The 20094-nt window shown below is 49.9% G+C and overlaps 1 protein-coding gene across 14 annotated transcripts in view; it reads left to right on the top strand.

Annotated features, from left to right (window-relative positions):
* The first annotated feature begins 223 nt into the window (after positions 1-223).
* The window catches only part of MEF2A (myocyte enhancer factor 2A), a 66651-nt gene continuing 46780 nt past the window's right edge, over positions 224-20094 (top strand). For 3 of the 14 annotated variants that reach the window (XM_059678152.1, XM_059678143.1, XM_059678145.1), the window contains exon 1: positions 5764-5934. The gene's annotated coding sequence lies outside the window, so the exon portion shown is untranslated. Of the gene's footprint in view, positions 344-5763; positions 5935-6311; positions 6514-20094 lie in introns of those variants that run through there. The other 11 variants (XM_059678147.1, XM_059678140.1, XM_059678153.1 and 8 more) reach the window with 8 other exon arrangements.

Below are 20094 nucleotides of genomic sequence, written 5' to 3' on the forward strand. Positions count from 1 at the left end.
TAAAAAAAAAAAAAAAAAAAAAAAAAAAAAAGCCATTCGGATCGTTGGCTCATGTGAACCTGGAAAACCGCGCTTTCTGACCTCCCGTGTTATGTTTTTTTGTTTTTTTTTTCCTTCCCGTGTCAAGCCCGGGATAAAATAGATTTTCCATTCTGGGGTTTTCTGGGTTGGTCACTTTGGCTCTAACCTGAACCGAGCTTTCAAGCGGTTGCATCAGACCAGAATGTTCCACGCGTTGCCTCTGCCCAGGTGGCAGAGAAAGGTCCATTCTTGCGCTCAGGGGACCGTCACCGGAGGCCTACTATGTGTCAGGTCCTCAGCCAGGCTCTGGCGAAGGCAGGAGGTGAGTAAGACGCAGCCACGCCTGCAGGCCGGGCCTCGGATGAAAAGAAGACGGTCTGGGAAGAAAGGCTGGGCGCCAGGGGGGTGGGGAGGCCCCCCGGGACCCACCGGCGGAAGCTCTTAAGGTTAGCGCTCCAATGAACCGGCGCAGTGGCTCTGGCTAATGAGAAAAGCCACTGAAGTCTGGGTTCTGATCTCTTCCTGTTGACCCTGCTGCTGGCGCAGAAGGGACCCCACCCTGAGAAATAGGAGGTGATTGACACCTGCCACCTGCCAGTGGACAGAGGAGCCGGGGTAGCAGTCTATTGGTCACATGTGCTCACAGCCTGTGGGGGGGGGGCGGGGGAGGGCCGCGTGGAAGCGGGGTGCACTCAGGAGCGGAGTGAGCCAGCAAGGACTCTGGGGTGCAGGCTGTGTAGTAACAGGAGGGTGAGAGGACCCCTGGTTCCTGCAGCAGGATGAGCTGTGCTTGTTTGAATGACTGTGTGGGCTGGCAGGGACATGGCACCTACTAGGGTTAGGGTCCGGTGGGCGTGGCTGGTCTGGCTGACAGGGGAATGAGCTGGGGACGGGCATGCATGTCTGCTGAGAATGGGAGGTCATGGTTAAGACTCTGGGACCCTGGGAGGATAGAACAAGGAGCCCGGCCGGTGTGGCTCAGTGGGTTGAGCGTCGTCCCAGTGGGAGGTGATGGTTCAAGCCTGCAACCTGACTGGGAGTTGAACGGTGACCTCCTGGTTCATGGGTCAACGCTCAACCCCTGAGTCACACCGGCCTGGCTGTTTATGTTTTTTTTTCTTTTCTTTTTTTAAATATATTTTATTGGTTTTTTACCCAGAGAGGAAGGGAGAGAGATAGAGAGTTAGAAACATCAAGGAGAGAAACATCGATTCAGCTGCCTCCTGCACACTCCCTACTGGGTATGTGCCACAAGCAAGGTACATGCCCTTGACCGGAATCGAACCTGGGACCCTTCAGTTCGCAGGCCGACGCTCTATCCACTGAACCAAACCGGTCAGGGCATATGTTTTTTTGTTTTTTTATTGTCTATATGTGGCCATGACTGCAAGCTTCATGAGAACGTGGATCTTCTCTGTATTCTCAGGGCCTCGAACGGCGTCTGGAACACCCAGTCCGGCTCAGTGCATGTTTGTGGGATCAGTGAACAGCCGCACGGACCGCTGCTACTTGTGCAGGTACATGTAGATGCCGTAGGTGCAGTGTGAGGATTGCTCAATCCTCAGCGAGACCTCAGGGAAGGATTGCTATCATCTTAGAGGGAGGAAGAGGGGGGTTTGGAGACATTGAGCAACTTGCCTGAATTCACACACGTGGGAAATGGTGGAGGTGCGATTTACACAAAGGACCGCTAGACTGGTCCTACCTTTACAGTGACTCTTCTACGATTGGCCTCCAATGGTAACCTCCTAAAGTTCTGACATACAGCTGGCAATTTGGGGATGGTTTGCACCATGTGACTATATATAGCCGGGAGCCCATTCTCTCGGTATGAGACCTTAGGGCAGTGGTTCTCAACCTTCTGGCCCTTTAAATACAGTTCCTCCTGTTGTGACCCAACCATAAAATTATTTTCGCGGCTACTTCATCACTGTCATGTTGCTACTGTGATGAATCGTCATATAAATATCTGATAGGCAGGATGGTCTTAGGCGACCCCTGTGGAAGGGTCGTTCGACCGCCAAAGGGGTCGCGACCCACAGGTTGAGAACCGCTGCCTTAGGGACATATGGGCCCAGACTAGGTCTAAATGGACATCCCATAGACGTGGCAGACTGAGCCTGGGAGTGCGTGCGATGCGTTTTGAAAGAAATCCTTGAGAGAGAACTAGACAGTTTCAGCCTTTAGAAGAACTATCTGGGACAAAAATACAGAGAAAAGAGGACAGTGGAGAGAGATCCTGATCTCATCTATAAGGGGTAGATGTGGGTGGAATATTCGGCGATTTGTGAATGCAACCCCGTTTTTAAAATGTTTGTTTTTATTGATTTCAGAGAGAGGAAGGGAGAGGGAGAGAGAAAGAAAGATCAATGAGGAGAAACATGGGTCAGCTGCTTCCTGCACACGCCCTACTGGGGATGGAGCCCGCAACCCGGGCATGTGCCCTGACCGGGAATCAAACCATGACCTCCTGGTTCATAGGTCGATGCTCAACCACTGAGCCACACTGGCTGGAACACAGAAAGTGGAAATAGACTCAAGGTTTGGACTGACTATAATTGCCATGTGAATGTCCTGTGGGTTGAGGAGAGAATCGCAAAGTCTGAATAAACCCTGTGCGGAAGGAAAAACACAACCTACCAAAATGACAACACAGGATAGGAACTGAAAGACTTATTTGAAGTCCGATTGTATAAAAACATCCAGCTGCCAAAGACTCAGGCTCTTGCATGTTTTAAGTTTATTTAATCTTTATGTCGACTCTGACATGTAAGAATATACACTGAGCAAAGGAGAGGTCTTTGATCTCCTCCGTTGGGAACCTGAATTCATCATTTTCATTATCAGGCATTCAAGAATAAAAGACCGTGTGATATGCAAATGAGAGGATTGGAAACAACATTTCTAATGCTGGAAAAAAGATGTCATGGACGGTCCGGCCGGTGTGGCCCTGTGGTTGCACATCACTACCCCCCCCCCCCCCGCCTCACGTCCCCTCCACACACACACTATGGCCTGCCAGCCCCTTTGCACCATATTGCAGTGCCTAGTACAGCGGTTCTCAACCTGTGGGCCGCGACCCCTTTGGCGGTCGAACGACCCTTTCACGGGGGTCGCCTAAGACCATCGGAAAAACACATATTGAATACATAATTACATATTGTGTTTGTGGTGAATCACTATGCTTTAATGATGCTCAATTTGTAACCATGAAAATACATCCTGCCTATCAGATATTGACATGACGACTCATCACAGTAGCAACATGACAGTGATGAAGTCGCCACGAAAATAATTTCATGGTTGGGGGTCACCACAACATGAGGAGCTGTATGAAAGGGTCGCGGCATGAGGAAGGTTGAGAACCACTGGCCTTAGGACAGACAATGTGAGTCCCTGGAGCTCAGACACATCTGAGGGCTTTAGAGAGGCCAGAGAGAGCGGGAGGGCCCACAGGTGCCACTCCTCACAGTTTACCTCCCAGACAAGGGCGGGTATAAGAGCGCACGTGTGGGCTTTGCCGCGCTGTGTGCCGGGAATTGCTGGAGACGCTGGAGTTCAGGTACGGTTTCTCGGCCCCAACAGAGGCTGGCAACTTGGTTACTGTCATGGCAAATAAGACTGATTCCGTTTTGCTAATGGATTTAGCGGTGCCGTAGAATTCTTCAACTTTTCCTTCCTTCCTTCCTTCCTTCCTTCCTTCCTTCCTTCCTTCCTTCCTTCCTTCCTTCCTTCCTTCCTAAAACTCCCTGCAATTCTCCAACAACTGCTTTGATGTGGTGGGGGGAGAGGTGCCCGTTTAGGGGGATGCAAGCTCTTTTCATCTCTGCTTTGGCTGGACGCCGCGCCAAGTTCTCAGCCTGGCTCTCTGGGGTGACCCACAGCATTGGGAAGGGTAGGAGGTGGTGTGAGCGCAGTGGTCTGAAGAGTTGGCCTTTGCAAAAGGGTGGGGGCGTGGGTGGAGCCACGAGGAGGAACACCTCTTTTGGAGCAGCCTCCTTCCCCTTCCAGGAGGAAGCACAGGTGGGAAGCAGGGAGCCCCTGCTCACTGTCCCCCCACCTCAGACCCTAGGCTTGGAAGGGAACGAGTCGAACTCCTCTTTTCCTGGAGCGGAGAAGCCAAACCCAGCTGGGTTTGCAGCGCCCGGCCGGTTAAAGAGCACGCTTTTCCACTTTTGCTGAGTGACACCAAATTTTAACGTGTTTCCAAAACCTCCCCGTAGCCCCCCGCGGCTGGCTCCTCTGAACCCCCCTCCATTGTGGGCTCCGAGCAGGATGCAGGTTTATTTTTCGGTGTCTGGTGTTTATGCGCCACGTTGGGGTTGGGTTTTCCCCGGTACATGGCCTCCTCCTTCAGGGAGGAAGCCTGCAAGCCTCCAGCTTCCTTTGCCCACAGCCTCCGGGAGCCGGCTCACCCACCCCATCCCTTGGTTTTAAAGCACTGTGGGAAGGAATGTGTCATCTCCAGGAGAAAAGGAGCACTCGCTTTGTGTCCATTGCATTGGGGGTGCAGAGATGTAGGCAAGCATGGACTATGAATGGCTGCAGAGGGGAGCAGCCTGCAGGACACAAGGGCCACAGCGGTAACCCCACAAAACAGGACAGCTGTGTGTCCCCAGCTCATCTCCTTGGCTCCTCTCTCAGAAAAGGCCGCAGGCAGAGCGGTTGGTAAGTAGTTCAAGTCCTCAGTGCCCTCCTCTTCAGCCCTGTGACCTCTGCTTCCCTTTCCTCCTCCTGTAAAATGGGAACAGAAACTGAATCTAGTGCGTGGCGATGTTGTCAGAGCTGGTGCACTATGTCTGGCACACAGTTTAGCGCTCAAGGCGTACTGGCTGCGCCTCTATTAGTAATGAATTATTACTAATAGGAAAGATTAGGAGGTTGAGGCTCTCCTGGGTCTTGGTGAGCTTGGCTGGCCAATCCTAAAGGGTCTTCTAGCCCCCTTCAAACCCTCCTCTCTCCGGCCCGGGTACCGTTGCGATTGCTCAATGAGGTTAACCTGGCGGCCGCCAAGGCGTGGGCACAGGTGCGGTCCTGACCACAAACAGGGCGCGGGCTTCGGCTTGGCCAGCCGAGGTCGGGAGAGGCCAAGTGTGCCTTCGGGGCGGGGGCTGGCCCGGCCCCAGAGCCCGGCAGGGGGCGTCTGCGCCGAGCAGGGCGCCGTCGGGCAAGAGACCTCATGCTCCGGCCCCGCCCCCTGGCGTCCCGGGTTGGCTGCCACTGACGGCCTCGCGCGGTCATTGGCCACGGGCCGTGTCACTCTAGCAGCTCGGGGCCCGCCCCCGCCGGCTGGTCAGGGCGGTGGGGGCAGCCGGGTGCGACGCTACCGGGCCGGCCCGCCCTGGGAGCCGCCCCAGCCCTCATCAAATGACCAGTATCCCTCCCTGGAGAACACGGCCCTTCAGAGGAAGGCCAGCTCCATCCCGCAGCCCGGCGCCAAGCCGCCGTCATCTCCCTTCCTGTGCCGGGTGATCCGTCTCGTAACCCACCCGGAAAAACATAGTCCGCCCTCCTGTCCTTGCGGGGTGGCGCTCGCTCCCCCTCGGCTTGCCTCCCTCAGCCCTCGCCAGTGCCTCCCCCCTACCCAGGACTCTAGGGCCCCCCGAGGAGAGAGAGCAGGTCCCTAGGGACGGCTCATGGGAGAAGCGAGCCGGGCATCCGGGGGAGAGGAAGGCGAAGGCGAGGCTGGCGGAGGGACACCGCGGTCGCCGGCGCAGTGCGCATGCGCGCGGGCAGGAACGAGTTCCGGTCTGGCCCGGGCCTGGCTCCTAAAAATAGCCCCGGTGTGGGGATCCGTGCGCGGCGGTCCCGGCGAGTCCCGGGCTGAGGGAGGGAGGCGTCTCCGGGCGACGCGGTGCTGGCGGCGGGTCCTGGCTGCGGCGTGTGCACGCCTGCCCGCGGCTTGGGGACACGGTGAGGGCCGCTGGGGCTCGGGGCTGGGGGTGCCGGACCGGGCGGCCTTCCGACGACGGGGCCGGCCGGGGGCTATGGCTCGCTGGGGCGGGATGCAGGGCGACCGAGGCACGGAGCCCGCTGGCCCCAGCGACGCTGGGACAGGGCGGCGTCCGGCTGGCGGGAGGCCGTGGCGCGGGCTGACGGCGCTGGGGCGGGCGGGGTGCGGGGAGGCGGCTCTGGAGGGAGTCGGGTCGGTCCGGTCCGCACGGAGGGGCCAGGCGCCCTGAGGGGGTGGGGGCGGGGTGCCCCGAGGGCGGGCCCGGGCCGGAGGGGTGCCGGAGGGGTGCCGCGGGGCCGGGGCGGGATCGGGCAGCGCGGACTCGGCTGCGGGAGCCTCCCGGGCGCGCACGGCGTTCGGGGCCGGGACGTCACCTCCCTGAAAGTTGGAGGAGTCTCCTGGGGGCCTGGCGGCTTTCCGGGGCGGGACCCCGAGGCCCGGGTCTCCCCGAAGGGATTGACCCCCTCCCCCCGAGTGGGGGGCGTTCGGCGCTCGCTGTTGCGGGACTTGAAGTCCCCCCACTTCTGCTTCGGGAGAAGGTCGGTCTAAAGGGGCGGAACGTCTCGCTGCGAACTCCCCGTGTGTGGAGATGTCAGTGGCGGCGGCCGGGTCGCTATTGGAGGGTCGGGGAGGCGGCCCGGGCCGGGGGCACCTGCGGGGGCGGCCACGGGACCATCGCGGGGGAGCGGGGGGCCGAGGAGGGGGCAGCTCGCTGTCCCCCCGACATCCAGGCGGACCCTGGCTCGCAGGGAAGGGTTTGTGCGATAGGAACTTTGCCTTTTAGTTCGATTATCGCCTGTCTTGGAACAGCGAGAATGAAGTTAGTAGGTGACATAGTAAAAAAAAAAAGAAGAAAAAAAAAAACTTGGGAAAAAGTGAGCGTTGCCAAGTTAAGGAAGCATTTATGGTTATTTTTCACCCCGTGGAAGTGCAGGCTGGAGGTAGGAAGCGAGCCTCCCGCGATGGTCCGGTCGGGAACCGCGTGCGCGGGGAAGGGAGCGGCTCAGCCTCCACCTGCGCTCCGGTTCCCCGGCGAGATCGGGGCTCCCGCCCGCCGGCCCGGGGCGATCGGAGGGGCCCGCCGCGGGGTTGCCAACAGCGGGGTGTGTCCTTTACAGCAGAGCATCGCTCCTCAGCCTGTTTCCCGTGGGTCTGGCCTCGCGTGTCCCCCGAAGCTGCCGCCGGGGTGCGGATGGCACCGCAGCCCTTTCCCTTTAAGAGTCCAGCTGTGCTGTTTTGGCGACTGCCAAGCGCTCCTGGTTGTCAGTTGTAAAATCTGTTACCTTGGCAGTGTTTGCACGGTCTGTGCAAAAGGTAAACAGAATAGTTAATTTTTTTTTGAAAGCATAAGTATGGCATTTAAAAAAATACGAGTGGAGGAATGGGGGGTAAAATAACTATTGGGCTGTTACGGCTTTTGTAAGTCCACTTTTTGTATTTTTGTTTGGGTGTGTGTGGGGGTGTGTGTGTATTTTGGGGGGTCTCGGTCAACTCATTGCTTTCACTGTCCGGTAATTTCTGTTTTAGGAAAAAAAGTTAAAAAATGTTTCCACCAAAGTGGATGCCAGTTTTCGCTGGACTTTTTGTAGCACATGGAGTGAACGTGTTGTGTGTCATGAAGTATTAGCATTAGCTTGTTCCATGGATGATGGTGTCCTGATTGATTCTGGAATCACTTTCAGTTCTCGGCGTGCGTTCTCGTGGAACAGTTGCGATGATAGTGTCATCATAATGGAAGTATTCTGAGGAGCTGAGACTGGGACTTGGATACCTGGTGGATTCAGACTTTCGCAATTCGTTTGCAAGGTTGTTTCCAGCAGAAGGTTAAACTTCCTGAAGCAATAGCGACCTACCTATACAAACTTGCTTATCTATTTCTTTTAATTCACACTGTTGTTACTTGTGTATAAAACTGTGTGTCTCACATTGGAACAAAGGTGATGAAATTATACCTAACAGAAATTTATTTCCAGTAAAAGTTTTTGTTTTTGTTTTTTTAATTAAGGGATTTGAGTGAATGGTGAGGGTTATTCAGTGGAAGGAACATAGCTCACTGCGATTCGGCAATAATAAGTATAATGTCATCGTGTGGATTTATCGCTTGAGAATGACCTCCTTCCAGATTCTTAAGAGTTTTTATGTTTCCTTAATAGGTATGTGTGACAAAGATTTTTATTTTTTTGTAAATACAACTGGAAATAAGCTTTTAAAGATGTTGAGTTGTTTGGAGTGGTGTTTCATTTTTCAAGACAATTGCATGATAGCTTTGTATCTTCCATGTAAGATTAATTGTATTAACATTCGAGCAAAAGCAACATCCGTCATTCATTGGGTTACCAAGAGAGAAATAGTGACGTGTATGCTGAGGGTAGTTAAGTAATTATGGAAATGTTGAATAGACCACGATTTTAACGTGTGAGCTATTTCAATTAAATCTTGAGTAGATCTGTGTTCTGATTTGCGAGGAGGAGGCTGCAAACAAATTTGTTTGTGGGAAAGTAGCCTGTTGCCAGCCAAGTTTTGGGAAGCCTCTTTTCCCCCTTCCCCCCGCTTTTTCAGCTTTTAATCTGGCAAGGGGACATACAGTGATGACGGTTCTGGGTTGTCTGTGGGCATTATTTATACTGTCAGTAATCAGACCATACCCCTTTTTTTGTTTGTTTATTTGCTTGCTTTTTTTTTTTGTTTTGTTTTGTTTTGTTTAAAGATACACTCTTGGTACCTATGAATGTTACAAAGTGTTGCTGGAGTTTTATCAGTGATGCGACAGTGGAAATACTGCTCTGTGGATGGAGAATGAACACCATTGCTTTTTTCTAGATGAGAAGGCGCATCTGTGAACACTGTCAGTAGGTGAAGTTCCTAGAGGAGTATGCATGTGGCAACGCAGACCGTCTTCCAGTTACATAGCCTCCAACAGGGGGGCACTGTCCGGTGTCCCGATTGGCACGTTTGTCCTCAGATCTTGGTTCTCATCTCAGCTCTCCCCCTGACAGAGTTAGGAGACCTTTGCAAAAGCCAAAGGAATGACTCTGCCTGCCCCTGGGAGTTGTTAGGGTTAAATGAAATAATGGGTGTGAAAGTTTCCAGCACACTGCCTGAGGCGCAGTGCACAAAAATGCACATTGCCTGATCCCTCTTGATTTCTTCCTCCATCTATCCCTTCTTCCAATAAGATTACGTAGGTACATTGCCTAGTACATGTTCGTGTAGTGTCTGTGGCCAAAGGACCTCCTATAGCGTGTAAATAGGAGAATGCACGCGTCTTTGTTTGGGATACAGTATCCTAGCCTCTTAAATTCACCGTCAGAGTCTACATAAAATGTTTATCTGGCTTTCTACATTTAGATTTTTAATCTGCAATCATTGTTTGATTCTAACCCAGGGGTGGGCAAACTTTTTGACTCGAGGGTCACAGTGGGTTCTTAAACTGGACCGGAGGGCCGAAACAAAAGCGTGGATGGAGTGTTTGTGTGAACTAATATAAATTCAAAGTAAACATCATTACATAAAAGGGTACGGTCTTTTTTTTCAATAGTTTTATTCATTTCAAACGGGCCGGGTCTGGCCCGCGGGCCGTAGTTTGCCCACGGCTGTTCTAACCTCTCTAATGTCCCCAAATTAAAAAAAAAAAAGTTGCCATTAAATATAAGTTTCCCTACTCTTCAGTGAAACGTGCCCTTTAGGAATGAACTGTGTTTTCAAGATGCAGTCATTAAAATGTGAAATTAGAAAGATACTTTTATGACATACCTGCCATAGGTGTATTTTAAAAATAGCTTTTCTTTAGGAGGTAGTCTACGGGTTGGGGCAAAAGTAGGTTTACAGTTGCGAGTACGTGCTCTTGTGCTACTTATTGTATTATTTCCTATATGAACAGCTGTAAAGTGACTTTTGCCTCCCCCTGTATAATTTCTATTCTTCATTTCACCTGCCCTGTGGAATGAAATGACTTATGTGCATGTGCTTTACCTGTGTACTCCATAATCTGTGGACCTGTGTCCAGTTTATTATCATTGAGCGGAAACCCACTTGTTAAGTCTCACGCATAGCACCTGATGTGTGTTGACACCTACTATTCGTAAATACTATACTTTAATATACATTTTTATTTACCGATTTGAATGGGTATTTGTATTTACTGAATTTAATTGTCTATTGAACTTCATATTCTTTTTAATATCACATTGTCTTAGTAATCCCTCGAGATGAAGTCATGAGTATGTAAGTTAAAAATTGGCAGGTCTCTGAGGTAGAATGCCAGTGTTTGAACCGTGGTGTATGAAGGCTGGTGACTTCCTTCTTTCGTTGAATCTGATGGTGCTGGGAGTCAGAGGAATTGTTAACATGGGCGAAAAACAGACAATAGTGGATCAGACTACTACTAATCATCAACCACAGCACATCTTTTTATGGCTGTCTTGAATCAATACTATTTTTATTTTCTTCCTTAAACAAAAATATAAATTTTAGTCTGTGAACTTTAAAAAAAATTCAACCATCAGTATCAGTAAAGTTATGGTTTGAGAACTATCTTGGTAGTGGGTGGTGAACTTACACTGCATGAGCTGGACCCATCTACCAGGTTATCCTTGTTACCAGCAGCATGTGTGTGCAGGTTGACTTGGGTTAGTTTGAGTTATGATTTGTGATCCCTGGGACAAAGGGATCCTCTCCATTTAACCTGGGAAGGTGACTGCTGGCTTATTAAAGCAGGGTGCTCTTGCATCGACTACTACTGTGTTTGCCTGTCTCACCTCTTATCTCCCCTCCCACCCCTCCTCCCCCCAAACAATCCATCTTTGACATAGAGACGGAAATTATATTTCTAAAATTCAGATCTAAATGTCATTCTTCTTCTATGAGAAAAATTTGAAGGCGTAGAAAGTCAGCGGAGAGGTAGTCATTTAAGGCATAGAAATTGGTCCCTAAAGCCATACTGCTGCCCTGGCCGGCTTGGCTCTGGATAGAGCACTGACTGGGTACTGAAGGGGCCTGGGTTCGATTCTGGTCAAGGGCAGGTACCTCGGTTGCAGGCTCCCGGCCCTGGTCGAGGCAACCAATCGATGTGTCTCTCTCACATTGATGTTTCTCTCTCTCTCTCCCTCTCTCTCTAAAAATCAATGAAAAAAATAAAATAAATAAAATCATACTGTCTTAGAGTCTTCAGTCTAGTACTGTGTGTTCTTTGGCGAGGTCTCAATCTTCATGGGGTTGTTGCGAGGATGAGGCGAGATGTGTGTTATAAAGGCTTCAGCATGGTGCGTGGTCCCTCAAATGCAGTCATTTTTGTTCCCTGCCAGTACTATTACCACTGCTGCTATGGCTATTATTTTAGTCATGGTTCACTTCCTGATAGGATTCTAGCCTCTCTCTCCAGGTTCGTGGTCAGCCTCTGCCCTTCCATTCTCTCACCCCGTTCAGGCCAGCTGCTGGCTCTTCCCCGAGAAGGCCACGCATGCTGACGATGGCCACGTTTATTTTCCTAGCCCGGAACTGCCCTTTAGTTCCATATCCACTTGGAAATCTAGTTGGGATTTCGGGCGTAATTTTAGCCATGTGACCAAAACATAGCTATTTATTCATCTCCCACGATTCTTCCTCCCTCCTCCCCCCAAACCTTGGTGTCATTGCTGGCTTTCTCCTCTCAGTGAATGGCAGCCCTCGAGCCAGAAACGTACGCCATCTTTCCACGTTCCCTTCTTTCCTCTCAGATCCAGTCCAATCTCGCATTCGGTCGCACCTTCAGAACGTACCTTGAGCCGCTCCACCCCTCTGTCTCCCCGCCGCCTCTTGATTTCAAGGCACCGTATGTTTTGCATGAATTACCGCAGTGGCCTCCGAACGGGTTTCTGGTTCCCTCTCTTGCTCCTCACAAGTCCTTTTATCACACGGCAGCTCTAGAGATTATTTTAAGAGCTAAGGCCTGTCATTTCTCTGCTTCGACTCTTCCGATGACTCCCCATTCCTCTCCTTTCTGTGGCCTGAATGATCTTTCTCCTCCTCGTCTTTCCTTCCAGGGTTCTTCTCAGTTACTGGATGCCAGGCACCTGGACCTGTCAGTGTGCTTGAAACCCTCAATGTCCTTGTTTTAGGGCAGTGGTTCTCAACCTTCTGGCCCTTTAAAACAGTTCCTCATGTTGTGACCCAACCATAAAATTATTTTCGTTGCTACTTCATCACTGTCATGTTGCTACTGTGATGAATCGTCATGTAAATATCTGTTATGCAGGATGGTCTTAGGCGACCCCTGTGAAAGGGTCGTTCGACCGCCAAAGGGGTCGCGACCCACAGGTTGAGAACCACTGTTTTAGGGTCTTTGCACTTTTTGTAATAACTGCTTGTCCTCACTCAGACTACCCAGTTTAATGTTGTACTCCATTAGTTACTGTCTTCACACATCTGATTTCCTTTCAGATACTTATTATAATTTATACATATCTTGTTTGTTTAGTTTTTTAAAAAAATATATTTTTATTGACTTCAGGGAAGAAGGGAGAGAAGAGAGAGAGAGAGAGAGAGAGAGAGAGAGAGAGAGAGAGAGAGAAACATCCATGGTGAGAGAGAATCAAGGATCGGCTGCCTCCTGCATGCCCCCACTGGGGGTTGGCCCGCAACCCCGGGCATGTGCCCTGACCGGGAATTGAACCGTGACCTCCTGCTTCATAGGTTGATGCTCAGCCACTGAGCCACGCCGCTGGGCTAGTTTATGGCCTTTCTTTGTTACCTGAATGTAAACTCGGTGAAGGCAGGGGCCTTGTCTGTCTGGTTGGTGGCTGCATCTCCAGGCAGTAGCGCACTGCCTGGCACTGGGCAGACAGTAGATGTTTGAATGAGGGCTTTGGTGTCTTTTGCTCATATTTTTGCTAGGAATCGGCATGCTTCTTTGCTTATATACCTATCGCACTATTTATTCAAGTTGTGGCTCAAGTGTCATCCGTGATACCAATTTTAATCTCTCAAGACAAAGTTTCTGTCACTTGGTGTTGATACAACACACTGTTTGCAGAATGAGTACCATTTTAGAGTATTTGGAGTGCTAGGCTGGGTTCCTCCAGCAGGGCTACCTGGCTCTCTGTGTGCTCGGGACCTGCCAGCCCATCACGGAACCTAGGAACCTAGGGAAAGCTCAGCCAGTGTGCAAGTTTTCCTAATCAGCTAGAAGGATCAACCACAACTGGTTTTCCCAGTCTGCCTTTAAAAGCGATAAAGGGACTTTCCGGGCTGTAAAAGACTCCCTTATGAATCCGTATGCATAGTAACATCGCCATCAGCATTTTGGGTCAAGGCAGTAAGTCAGAGCTGGTGAGCGCAAGTGGCATTTCCTGATATTCCATCTCGCCATCTTGTTGCGTTGGCAATGCCTCTCCCTGTGAAACTGTTGGAAAGTGTAATTAGTTACCCGTTGCTCCTTACGTCTAACCAGCATCTCCCTGGTTCCTCCCTTCAGCTTATCCACGGACTTCTGTTCTATCTCAGAAAGGCCAGGGGGAGGGACTCTGCAGTTTAGCACCGTCTGCATGAAACAGTGCGGATTTCACCTGTATTGCTAACAAAGATTTGCGAAGAGCTTTTGTGGCCAAGGTCAGGGACCTAACCACTGTTTGTAATAGTGAAAATCACTCCACATTTTAAGCAGCTGACTCACACGTGGGGTTTTGGACTATCTCCCATTTGCAAGTTGGGGACCATGTTAGCAGGATGTTTATTTTGACACTGAAAACCTTTTTCTTAATGGCGTTAACCTTAATTTGACAAGGTTTATGGAGGGAAAGGGAAAGAAGAATCTGGGAGTTAAGATTGCCTTGTTCAGAAATGGCTCAGTTTCCCAATACTAGTAACATTTTAGTATTGGCAAAAAAATTTGTGTGCGTGTGTGTTTGTTCTGTTTTGTTTCGGGAAAAAACTTAGAGAAAAGTTACAAGAGCAGTACAGCGAACTTCCGTGTACCTGTCAGTCGTTAACATTTGGCATGTTTGCTTCATTGTTGTTTGTGTTTATACAGTGGCCCCAAAGTCTGGAAACAGATGTTAGTATTTATTTTATTTACAGTTGGAAGCCCCTTGATTACATCTTGTGGAGTATGCCAAAGCTCGACGTCTGCTCAGTTAGTCAGACGCGTATTATCTGATACAGCACATCCCAGATGCATACAGGGATAGCCGGAGATGCTGCCTTCATCACTGTGTGCTTGTAACAAGGAACCCGCACGGTAGACATAGCATGCCTTGTAAAGTAATAGCAGGAATCCACTCTGTAGATCTCCTGTTGCTTCCTCTCCTTCCTCCTCTTTTTCCCCCTCTTCATCTTTCTCTTGAAAAAAATTTTTTTTATTGATTTCAGAGAGGAAGGGTGAGGGGAGAGAGAGAGAAACATCAATGATGAGAGAGAATCATGGGTCGGCTGCCTCCTGCACACCCCCCACTGGGGATCGAGCCCGCAACCCGGGCATGTGCCCTGACCAGGAATCGAACTGTGACCTCCTGGTTCCTAGGTTGATGCTCAACCACTGAGCCACACCAGCCGGGCCTCTTCCTCTTATAAATATTTTCATTGAACCACTTGAGAGTAGGTCGCACACATCATGATCCTTTACCCTAATTGTTTCAGCTGATATCGTCGAAGAACAAAGACATATTCTTACATAACCATTGTGTGATGGATTCAAGAAATTTAATATTGATACTATAATACACAGTTCCTGTTGAAATCTTATGCCAATTCTATTCTTTAGTAGCATTGTTTCTAATATAGTATCTATTCCATTATAGTTGTCATATCTGGTCTCTTTTCATCTGAAACGGTCCTTCAACCTTGTTTTTTCTTTTTTCTTTTTCCGACTTAAAGTGTTGAGGAGCACAGGCCCTTCGTAGGATGGCTGTCGGTTTGGGTTCGCCATGCTGCTCTGTTAGACCCTGGCTATGCTGTTGTGGCAGGAATGCCGCCTGGGTGATGGCGTGTCCTCAGCACCACGTTAGGGCAGCGTGGTGTCAGGTGGACCCGTTGATGATGATGCGCATTGGGACCCCTTAGGTCAGGAGTGCCTGCCGGTTCTCCCCGTAAAGTGATCATTGTAGTCGTTGCTGTTACTGAATAATTTGTGGGGAGACACTTGGGGCTGTAAATATTCTGTTCTCCCTACAGTGCTCACATAGGAGTTTTAGCGTTCATTGAGGATTCTTGCCTGAATCAGCTATCACACAATGGTTTCAAAACGGTGTTTTTCCGTGATTCCTCCCACCTTGACTGCTTGGCATTTGATTCCATGGTAAAGGAGAACTTTGCCTTCTCCTTCGCTTATTTAATATCACCATAAATTCATAGACTCTTTTTATCCAGCAGGTTATACTCTGTTACCTGTTGGCACAGGACTCGTTTTGATGTGAGTTTGAGGCTCCACGCTAACTCGCATTCGGTCAGCGGTGCTGCTTAATTCATTGATCGTTTGGACACACTTCTGTCACTTCCGGAGCACTTCCTTCTTTGGGGGCCATAGTTATTCCAGGCTGCCCTGCTTTTCCTCCTGAGAACCAGCCATCTCTTTGGGGAGCCTCGTCTCCCTGACTGGCGGAGAGTATTTAGAAGCCAGAACTGGACAGTAGGTAGGTGTGCTTGCTGACACTGAGGTTGCGTTGTCCAGGCTAAGACATTCCCAGTTTATGCCGATGCCTCAGGCAGCAGATTGTAACTTCTTATATTCCTGATGCTCGGAGAAGAAAGGCTTTTCCTCTGAAAGTGGGAACAATTTAAGGGACGACTGTCACCTGATTTTTCTACATAATTTTGTAATGGTTGGGTGTTGTTTTCCACATTTTAAGCTTCTCTGGAGTAAGAATCCTCTTTTAGATATCTCTTGAGATATTCAGCGAATATGTTCCACAGGCCTGGAATATAGTTGATACCCATGTCTTGTTTATAACATATAATTAAAATAATGACTCGGTATTATCTTTATTACTCTCATGCCGCAATTAAATATTCTTATGTTTGTTATAACATTTTAGGTAATTTTGTGGATCCTTTAAAGTGAATTAGTGATTTCATTTGTTCTGTTTTTAGTAATCTGCTCTCCTAGAAGAAATGAAAAAGTGGTCAAGTTTTTCAACTTCAATATTTAAAACCCTGACTCCTGAGATTAAAGTATTCAATTGAAGAACATCAAAATGCCCGATCTTGGCCTTGCTGTTTTATAGTGTTTTCTTCTTTAGCAAGCAACACCCTTTCTGGGCACCGCTTTAATTATAAAATGAGATGATATCTAGATGCTCTTTAACTTGGCATGCTTTGTGTCTAATTAACCTGGAATTGTTTATGAAAGTAAGAATTAAGTGCCACAAAGATAGTGGAAGGAATATTGTGCTCCTGAGCCAGGGGTTCCTTGGGGCTCGCTCCTTTTAAGCGGTTCCTTTTTGTGTTGCTTTGGCGATTTAGTCACCGTGATGGTCCTTGCCTTCTGCGTTCAGCCCACGTGGCTGGGTGAGGAGGCTCCCTGGTGCATGGGCTCTGCTTCCACAGCGCGATGGATGGGGGTGTGGACATACATGTTCATCATCCCCTCTGCTATGTGCTTGATGTGGGCAGGGCAAGTTCCGGGAACACAAAGAAGGGCGATTCACCAGGTGCAAGAGAGGCAGAAAAGTTCATTCCAGAAGTGGCACCTTCAGCTTAGCTTGAACCCCGCAGACTGAACAGGACAGCTGCGTGAGGAGGGAGGACAGTGTTTGCCAGGCCTGTGTTAAGGACAGGAGATGCACTTAAAGAGCCGGAATTTCTTGGGGAAGTTCAGAGCGCACTACGGGTGGGCCAGGCAGGGGGGAGCAGCAGGCACCTGGGAGTAGAAAGCTGGGGCTTAAGGGGCAAACGGGCAGAAGGGCAAGAGCCCTTAAGCCATGTTAGGAAGCACCCTCAGCCAGGGAGGGGATGGACTGCTGCTGCTTGCACTGTGGAGAGAGCTTGGGGGAGAGTTAAACCTGGGAGGCGGGGAGAACAACTAAAGGGGTGGCAGCAAATTGGTGAAAGGGGTCAGGTAGCCCGCTACAGCTGAGGGGATGGGGAAGGGAGGAATTGGTGGATTTGAGAGAGAGAGGGGCGGTAGAATGGAAAGACTCCATGATGGGAGGCATGTGGGAGGTGAAAGAAAGAGTGAGGGGTGAAGATGAGGTGTATGGGCAACGGGGGAGTGAGCGGGCAGCTTACTGAATGGGCGCCAGGAGGAGCAGCAGGCGGAGAGGACGGGGATGTGTTTGCCTGTGAGGGAGCGCCTGATGGGTGGTAAACAGCTGGGTCAGAGGAGGGAAGGATTCGCTGTCGGAAGTGAGACAGCTCCTGGTCATAAGGCCCAAGGACTTGGCCAGGAAATGGTGCTGGACGGGGACTGGAAGGGAAGGAATGAGATGGGCAGGGACCTGAGGGGACTTATGCACAGGAAGCGTAAGGAGGAGTCTTGTAGAACTCGTTCTTGCCTATGCGATCTGATGCTCCTGAGAAGTACTGGTTCTTCCTTTCTAGAATGTCTTTGAGTTGGGTTTCTTCGACGCTTTCTTACGATTCATGTGGGGTTTTCTTTTGGCAGTGATACCACCCGAGGAATGGCGGCGTGCCTGGAGGTCCATTTACATCGGTGTCTTATCACGGGCGATGCTCCTGTTGATCGCGGTTACGGTGGCCTTTGGGTTTCTCCATTGTCCAGTTAGCTTTTCTCTTCGAGAAGGGAAAATATTTGCGGGGGAGTCTGTTAGATTTCCTGTTTCTCTTCAGACTTCCACCCACTCATTTTAGCATCCATCAGTGGAACTTATCTACAGCAATTATTACTGTAATGTTTACCTAATGATTTTGTTTTTTCCTTCAGTTACCAACGAAAGTCTACCGTAACGAAGAATTGTCCCCCCTCCGCCATTTATTGATTTAGTCACTTATTTATATTGGTATAGACCCCAAGATGCTTTATCGGTAGGCTGTGATTTCACGTTATCATTATTTACTGTATTGCTCCGATCGGCCTGCGTTGGCCTTTGGAAGTCCCTCTCGTTGACTTTGTGTCCTCTTGGCCTGTCTCCATCCTTTCTGAAGGACTTCCTTGCTGTCTGGCGCTGTAAGAAGCTGCAGGCTCAGCGTGCATTTACCTGTCCCAGTCCTAGTCCTGGAATCATCTTTCCCAAAGAGCCCTGGCTTTCTTGGAGGATGGCATTTAGAAACCAAGGCCTGGGCGCCGGGTGTGCTCATTGCGGCTGGGGTGACGCTGTTTCTAGGCCTTCTCAGTAGAGCGACGGAATATGCGTGTGTGCACCAACCACACGTACACGTCTGCAGTCAGGCCTATGATACGGCCTATGCGTCCCTGAATTCCCTGCGCTGGACGAAGTTGGGCAGTAAATACCACAGGATTCATGGGATAAATGGAGTTGGGGAACAAACTCAAAAACTTTGTTAGTGACACATGAAAAAGAGAATAGGATCCTAATAACCTATTTAAAATAGCAGCATGGTTTTAGACATGTTCAATGGTTAAGTCATACATGAGGACATAGCAGATATGGCACTTCACTATGGAAAACAACAACAAGGTTGCTTATGTAAGTGGGTGTCGGAGGGCTGTGAGTGATTGTGAAGAGGCGGATAGGGAGTGTGAAAGCAGAGGAAACATCACAGATGTGGGTGCTGTGGCTCAGGGCGCACGCGGTGGGCTGTGGTAGCGCCTTTGTATTTGAGCCTGTTCTCCCCTGGGTGCCTCCCTTCTGTGATAACTTTTCATTTTTTTCTATTTCTTGTCTGCATTTGGCCAGCTTCTCTGTATTTGGACCGTTTTTGGTTAAATGTCTGAATTTCGGATTCAAAGTGGTTTTCCTGCCTTCAGGTCTGGCTTGAACCTATTGAATTCTGTTTGGAGGACTGAGTGGCCCTTTTCCTCGCCTGCTTTGGGGTGTGTGGGTAGGGGCCACATTCTGTTTCCTGGTCTCCTGGATTTCGGTGTCCTTGTTGGTCTTTACAGCGTTGGGGTTTGTGGTATCCCCAGTTTCATGGTGCCCTCTTCTGTCAGTGTAGACTGCCCTGTTAGTTCCGTGGTTTTGGTTGGTTTGAATGGTCAGAGAAGGGTTGTGAGACTTGCAATGTTACGGTTCTGTTTCGTCTCCCAAGACCTTAGATTTTCCCCTTTTCTTTTTCCCTTCACTGTCCACTGGCCCAAGGACATCCCTTTTCCTTCTCCGTTTCCTCCCCCAAAAGCCACGTGGGGCACGGTGCGCCCCTCTGCATGGCAGGGGCGCCTTAATTTGTGTCTGTGCCTTTAAATTGCTAGAACTTTGAACTTCCTTCCCAGTTCTGATCCACCTGACTCGCTTCCAGGATTTTCAGGTTGAGGGTAGGTTTAATATTTTCAGGGGTCCTTGCAAATGCCCGCCTCCCCCCCCCCCCCCCCCGCCTCCCCGGCTGCTTTTCTAGCCTCCTCGCCACCAAGCCTGTGTCCAGTGGGGGTGAAGGGACAGCCTGAGACCCCAAGGGCTGGGATGGGGTGAGTTTCCTGGCTTCATTCCTTATTTTGTGGTATCAGCATTCTTTGTCTGCAGGCGATGCTGAAAGCATGTGTGTGTGTGTGTGTGTGTGTGTGTGTGTGTGTGTGTAGAATTTCCTTTGCCTTTTTTTCATATGGTTTAGGGCAGTAGTTTTTAGAGTTACTTAGATACTCTATCACCATTGTTCTGAATAAAAGTCTCTACTCTCGGGGGAGAGGGAGTGGGACTCGATTTTTGCCAGCGATTTCCAACCTGTGAGCTGCAAGAGCTTTAACAACATCAGCACCTGACTGTGTGGTCGGGGGCACTGCCCTCTTTCCCCTTAGGTTGTCAAATGAAGAATGACAGCAGCCAACACACCAGTAGCCATCTGGTGTGAAGGAATCAAAATCATACCGATTTTTCTGTCAGATCGGCAAAAAATACAGAATTTTAGTAATGAATTCGTTTGTGTGTGCCGTGCGATGAAAAAGGCTGAAAATCGCTGATTTATGCTGTCGGTGCTACAGAGCTTGGAGTTAAGAAAGGACATGGACAGTCAGCTTCCCCGGGTGAGCTAGGGGCTCCAGAAAGTTCCTTGTCTGAGAAATAGGCTAGTCCAGTAGAAAC

This window comes from Myotis daubentonii, chromosome 21 (assembly GCF_963259705.1).
Source record: "Myotis daubentonii chromosome 21, mMyoDau2.1, whole genome shotgun sequence".
Classification (NCBI taxonomy): domain Eukaryota; kingdom Metazoa; phylum Chordata; class Mammalia; order Chiroptera; family Vespertilionidae; genus Myotis; species Myotis daubentonii.